Source organism: Octopus bimaculoides, chromosome 25, assembly GCF_046866305.1.
Source record: "Octopus bimaculoides isolate indiv1 chromosome 25, ASM4686630v1, whole genome shotgun sequence".
In the NCBI taxonomy this organism is placed as follows: Eukaryota; Metazoa; Mollusca; class Cephalopoda; order Octopoda; family Octopodidae; genus Octopus; species Octopus bimaculoides.
Window position 1 is genome coordinate 29891821 of NC_142952.1, and position 7887 is coordinate 29899707.

The window sequence follows — 7887 nt, forward strand, 5'->3', positions numbered from 1 at the left end:
TTGAGTTGAAAATGCACATAAGATGTATTAGAATGTGAATTGAATTATATTTTAAAGGAATAGACTTGGCCGGCTTCACATAAGATTTCCGAAGATATATACTGCATAGAGTTGTACCCCACGAACTATGACTGCCTGGACTTCGTATAAAAAAATAAGCACGCGCACACACGCACATACATACACACACATACAAACATACATACACACACATACATTCTTTTAATCTTCTAATCTTCTATTCTTGTACACATCTCAGTCATTTGCCAGCGGCCATGCTGGAGCACCGTATTAAAGGTTTTTTTTTTTTTTAGTCAACGAAATCGACCCCAGGACTTATTCTTTGTGACTCTACTACTTATTCTGTCGCATCTTTTGCCGAAGCGCTATGTTACGGGAACGTAAATACATCGTTTGGTCCAGGTCTATCATAATCATAGTTCCAATAAACAAAGGACATTACAGGAGCAAAATTTAACCGGAGCACGTTTTTATTGGCAATATAACCTTCTCAAAATATGTGTTTGTACGTGTCTGAGTGTATTAATGTATGCTGGTGTGCATATTTATATCTGCATATGAGACATAATGGAAAATTTGAGTAACGTATGTGCAAAACTCCGATCTAAAAAGTGGCCAGACGTTACGACTTTCGTCTCATCGGAGAATCTTCTTCGAGTATAAAATACTCAGAGACACTTCGTCTCTAGGATACGATAAGTTGCAACATCTTGTATGCTTGAGAAGCCAAAATAATTCGATCATCATGTATTAAATTCCATGTGTGCTTGTTAGTTTGTGAATCTGTGACTGTTTTTGACCCAGAGAATTGAACACCACTGCCTGTATTAAAACCTGTATTAAAAATGTCTTCTTAACTTACAAAGTTGATAACATTATGTTGTAGGGCTAAGTAAAATTACGCGACTATCTAGCCTATAATGGTGTCCTCCATTATACTTGTCATAAAAACTGAATTTCGGAGTGGGCTTACATTGTGGCCATTACCATCAAGCAAATATCATTACCATCAAGCGAATAGGTTTCCAGAGATTCTTCGTAGAGAAGTTTTCATTAACGTCTCCCATTGATTCCTCTTCTAATGGTTTCTAAGGAACGTGATGCAGTTACGAGCAGAAAGCTAAAAAGAAAACAATGATTTCTGTCATATGCAAAGAGGGAAAAAGAACAAAATTTCGAGTGTTGTTTACGATAAAAGCAATTATTTTAGCCAAAGACAAGATAAAGTAGGAAGCAGCAGCAGCAGCAGCAGCAGTAGTAGTAGTAGTAGTAGTAGTAGTAGTAGTAGTAGTAGTAGCAGTAGTAGCAGTAGTAGTAGTAGTAGTAGTCGTAGTCGTAGTAGTAGTAGTAGTAGTAGTAGTAGTAGCAGTAGTAGTAGTAGTAGTAGTAGTAGTAGTAGTAGTAGTAGTAGTAGTAGTAGCAGTAGTAGTAGTAGTAGTAGTAGCAGTAGTAGCAGTAGTAGTAGTAGTAGTAGTCGTAGTAGTAGTAGTAGTAGTAGTAGTAGTAGTAGTAGTAGTAGTAATATCGATGAGATTCAAATGTTGACTCAAGGCCAGCAATTTTGAAGGAAGGGAGAGGTCGCTTGGTGATTGCTTCTTTTACTTTAAGCAAACCCGAATGAATGGAAGACAAAGTCGACCTCGACAGCATTTGAACCCCGATTGTAAAGCGCCTGAAGAGATGCCGTTAGGCATTTTCTTTTCGGGTTCGCTAACGAGTGTGCCTACTCGCTGCTTTAATGATAATAATAATGGTCTCATATTTTGGCCAGCAAGATCGGGAAGGAGATAAGTCATTTAAACCGACCCCAGTTTTCAACTGGTACTTGTTTTATCGACTCCGGAAGGATGAAAGGTAAAGTCAACCTCAGCGGAATTTGAACTCTGAACGTAAAGACAGACGAAATGGTGCTAAGCATTTTGCCCGGCGTGCTAACGATTCTGCCATCTCTCCGGTTTCTTAATGATAACAATAATCCTTTCTATTATAGGCACAAGACGTTTGTGAGAGAGGACTAGTCGATTACATCGACCCCAGTACGCAACTGGTACTTAATTTACTGATCCCGAAAGGATAAAAGCAAAGTCGACGTTGGCGGAATTTGAAGTCAGAATGTAGCGACAGGCGAAATATTGCAATGCATTTCGTCCAGCGTGCTAACGACTCTGCCAGCAATCTGCATTCTTAATGATAATAATAATAACGAATAGTAGACGAGGCAGGGCCAGGAGGTCAACAGAAAAGGTTGTGTGAAAATGACCATCCCGAAATATAACAATATAACAATATATATATATTTGTGTGTGTGTGTGTGTGTAAGTGTGTAAAAACACCATCCCGCAAAAACAAATATATACACGCCAATTGACAATTTCTTTAATATCCTTAGTCTTGACCTCAATAAATACTATAGAAATAAAACCCGGGGATTCTATTAATTAAGTGGTCGTTTTTTGACCTTCCGACATCTTTAATTTCTTTGTTTGCCCATTCACCCACCCTGCATACATCTTTAACCTTGTTTTTTTTTTATTGGAATTTTACTCCTACGTAAAGAAATATTGCTTTACTTCTCTTAAAACGATTCTTCTCCGACTCTCTATGTATGTATGTATGTTTGTTAAGAAACTTATTACCAAATTGAATAACCTGTCAGGGAAAAAATTATTATTTCACTCAGAACTAATTTTGTAATACAAATATACGCAGACATACAATTATACATGTAAACAAACACACACACACACATACGTTGATATGTATACACAAGCTGAAAGTTTCGCCCGCTTGCAATTATCAATTGCCAAACGCACAGAACACTCTGAATATCAGTTGGTTATTAATACAAAAATTATATACCCATTTCTTGAGATCCAAATTCCTGTTTGTATCACCAAATCTACCAAAATTATATATGTACATATATATATATATATATATATATATATATATATATATATATATATATATATATATATATATATATATATATATATATATATATATATATATATATATGTATGTATATATACGATCAATAAGTGTGCGCACTGTTGCCATAATATCGAAGCTAAAGCACGCAGAGCCACTCGGCACAGACTGACCTTGGACTTTGCTGTGCATTCGTACTAAGTTTTAGTGTTCTAGCTCACTTCCGTTGTTTAGAGCAGTGCTTGGGATAAAGGTGTGTAGCGTGTGATCACCTCATTGACCATTGCAGAGCAAGATGTCATGGCGATACCTGCTCAGAAGTTTACGCAAAGTTGCAGAAAGTGAATGCAGACACAACAGAGGTTCAGGTCAATTTGTGTATTACTGAATATAAAAACGAACATTCACACACACACACACACACAAACATACGTCTATGCGCAATCCACAGATATATATATATATATATATATATATATATATATATATATATATATATATATATATATATATATATACATGTATGGACATAAGTTTATATGCCTCTTTTGTGATCTCTATATAGACATACACACTCAAACACCAATATATATACGTGTGTGTGTGTGTGTATTTGTATATGCAGAACACAGCACACTACAAGAAACATTGGCATATAGACACCCACTTCATAAAAAAAAATTGAAACAAAAATTTTCAAAAAAAATGTAATTTATGAGATTATCTCTAGAATCTTTATTAACAGAAAATTACAAATCGACCCTGAAGGTACAGGTGCAACGCACATGCTATACGCTGGAGAAATAACCAGATATTAATCTTTAAACAAATTTAAATCCGGAGATGATGAATTTATCAGACAAAGTCTCATTTCTATGATTCCTTGTTGTCTATCACAAAATTTTACTATTTATATGTGAACATGAATCTCGCCATTCAGATGGTTAGTTCTAGACAGTTTTCAGAAAGTAAAAACGATGTATGAATAACTTTTAATAAATAGATAAAATTCGAATCCAGTTGTATGGCGTAGTGGTTCTGGTTTGTGGCTTACGATCACAATGCCGTCGGTTCAGTTACTTGAATGTGCTGCGCGCCGTGACCTTGAGCAAGGCATTCCATTTCATGTTGCTCTGTCAGTTATAACGACATGGGTCCCAATTGTTCCGATCAACGGAACATCCTGCTCGGGAAATTAACCTGTAAGTGGCTGAACAGTCCACAGAAACAAGTACTCTTAACGTAGTTCTCAGGGAAATTCAGCGTGCCCCAAAATGTGACAAAGATGATTCTTTGAAACGCAGGTACTACTCAATGTTGCCAGCGGAGTGGTGTGCAGCAACGTGCAATAAAGTGTCTTTTTCACTTCTAATGGAGAAAACAAGCAGGAGATCTCCATAGAGCTGTTTCTTGGTGGGATGAGATCTCCAAGATATGTTTAAGACATGTCATACCATTCATACCATTCGAGCGTAAGTTCTATCCTTGTGTTTCATAACTATCATTAATTTTCTTAACGAAACTTCTCTACATTATTAACATACGTTAATATTACTATCTTATTTAAATATTTTAGCCGTTCTTCATAACTTAATCTAATTCGAATTTAATTCCAATCTTTACTTCTTTTTTTTTTCTTTCTTTGTTTTTTCTTTTTCCAGTTTTTAATATTGTTTCGGGATCATTTCTGATTACTACATTTCTTTCAAATTAATTGGAAATTTTCTAGTCAGTCATATTTTTTCATGACAATTGTGAAAAATCGCAACCATTTTATTGAGAAATTCATAATAAATAATAGTTACAAAGCTTTAAAAATGGACATTATTTCATAATTTTAGTCACTCACATTTATTAGTTTTCTACACGCCGTCTTGACTTTATGGGAAGGTGTCATTTTCGTGTTTTGTTTCATGATTTTGGAGTCACCATGTTTCTTGATTTCTGAGAAATTAATAATAGTTTCAAAATTTGTAACAAGGCCCGCAATTTCGCGGGAGGGAGAGAGTATGTTTCATCCATCCCGGAGTCTCGTGGAGTTTTAGATGTTTTCGCTCAATAAACACTCACAACGCCCAGTCTGGGAATCGAAACCGCGATCCTACGACCGCGAGTCCGCTGCCCTAACCACTGGGCCATTGCGCCTCCACTCAGAAATTAATCAAATAATCGATCCGAAAGGATTCTTAACTTATTTATTATTGAATTCTCTATGAAATGTCTGTAATTATCGTAATTTATTTGGAACCATTACATCACTTTTCTATTATTTCTTTCAACCACTGAATTGCGTCCATGCTGGAGCATCGAATTGCAGAGTTAGTCGAACAAATCTATCCCAGGAGTCAAATGTTGTCTGGGCGAAGAAAATGATGCGCAAAAAAAACTCGAGCACACACACATACATACATGCACACACATACATACATGCACACACAGACCTACACGCATATATATTCGTCATTGTGCGTGTGTGCGCGTGCGCGTGTTTTGTGGCCAATGTGTTTATATACACAACAAAACCAATAGCTTCAAAGAATTGGGGTTAATAATTTGCATACATTAAGCTTTCATCACTTTATTTGATACTAGTGCAAAAGGCGCACTCTGTGCAGACCTTCAGTCTACCTCGTGCCGAAGGCTAATCGCGTGTAGCCCAGAACTAAAGAGGATTAAACAGCATGACTGCAATAAGTCTATAATGAATATATACTCCAGTGGTGCTTGTTTGATCAGACGTTAAGGACGGATGAGGATTAATTCTGTAATGCAACCATTCTATTCTTCCAGTCCCAAGTCGAATTCCGACTGTTGGCCAATTTGTCCCAAAGTTCTTATCTTGACGTTATAGCTACGAAGCGAATGTCATTTATGTCTCCTTTGATTTCTGACGTCATCTGACAAACACAAACAAGATGGCGAGTATCAGCTAAACTTTACCTGCTAGAAACAGGAAACCAAATGCTTTTAAATCAGTTCCCAATGCTGGATGTTCGAGAACTAAATGAAGTGAAGATTTTCAATCCCGGGATCATCTTGATTCGAAAAAGGTATAATATGTCTATGTAGAGTAAATGTAGACTGAGATATAGGAGTCACAGACGGACAGACATAATTTCGCTTTTATCAATGTAGGTAAGCTACTCGTTGACGGGTATCTCAGTCAATACAATATCAAGGTATGATATAATATAAGTCATTCTATGCAGCAGATATATAATCACGGCAAAGCTAACTATTTTCGCGTTTTGACTGAAAAAAATGATGAACAGCCTCAATCGATTTTCGACCCTTATTGAGGTCTCGTCAGAGGTGTCCGCATCAATTGACCTATCTCAGAGAAAATAATTAGCCTATCTGTTTAGATACAAAACGCATCCAGTAGCGTCAGACATACGCGTGTCTATATGCGCGTGTGTATGTGCAAATGTAAGCATGTATATATACGCATGGATGCATACATAAATATATTCATACGCACACGTACTCGTATATACACATACTAATATATTAACAGATATATGTAAATATACAGATAAGGTTGTTTTTAGACATCTGTATGTAGTATGTAGATATTATATAAGTACATACGTATGTAAACGTGTATGTATGTATATATGCATGTATGTATTATGTATGTATGTATGTGCACACACACATACATATAATGTATGTATGAATGCTTGCATATGAGTGAGAAGAAAACCGACGGAGATATAAGATAAAATGTGTGAGAGTTTATATTTATATATATATATATATCTGTAGCTGCGTGTGTGTGTGTGTGCGCGCGTCTGCGTGTACGTCTGTGTGTCTGTGTGTGTGAGTGTGCGAGTGTCTGTGTGTTTGTATGTTTGATGTGCGCATGTGAAATTATAGATTTTTTTTTCTCCCATTCTATGATTTAACAAGAAACGACTGGAAGTCTAGAAAAAAAAACGATAGCTGCAAGTTTGAATGCAATAAAATATGGAAGCACCAATACACCAATATACTCCCGATATCTTCATAGATACATTTGTAAACTCCTCTATACAGAGAATAATGAGCGAAAGTTAAGCACCGCTTCAATGGTTCACTTCCATTTTGGCGGGTATAGGGAATGCTACAAAGTCCTGCCAAACCTCTCCAATTAGCTGACTACTTTTAGCCGCCATTTTATTTTCGACTTTCAGCTTCTTTCTAACTCACGGTTACATGTGTTTGTGTGCGTATGAACGTATTTATGCATATATATATATATATATATATATATATATATATATATATATATATATATATATATATATATATATATATATATATATATATATATTTATACATATATACATATTCATATATATATATATATATATATATATACATATATAAATAAATATATACATATATATATATATTCATATAAATATACATATATACGTACATATATATGTGTGTGTTTATATATATATATATATATATATATATATATATATATGCATATCTATAGTATCGGTGTAAAAGAGTTGTGTTTCTTTTTTATCTTTCGTGCCGTCCCACACACATTCCCCCCCCCCCCCGATCTATCTTTTCATCGATTTCTAATCCTCACTCGTATCGTATCATCGGATAATTTTTGTTTGATGCTTCAATAATATACATATTAGGATAATCATATTTGCAGATAAATAAATGGAAAGATTCTGTTATTTTGTTATTGTTGTTGTTGTTGTTGTTGTTGTTGTTGTTGTTGTTGTTGTTGTTGTTGTTGCTGGTGTTGTTGCTCTCTTTCTCTTCTCTCTTTCTCTCCTCTCCCTTTGGAGAACTGGTATCAGAAATCGCACAGCACGCACATGACTACACAAATGAACACGTCAACACATACACATAAAAACAAACACGAATAAAGACACACACAATATTGTACTCAAATACACACACACGCATATATCCCTT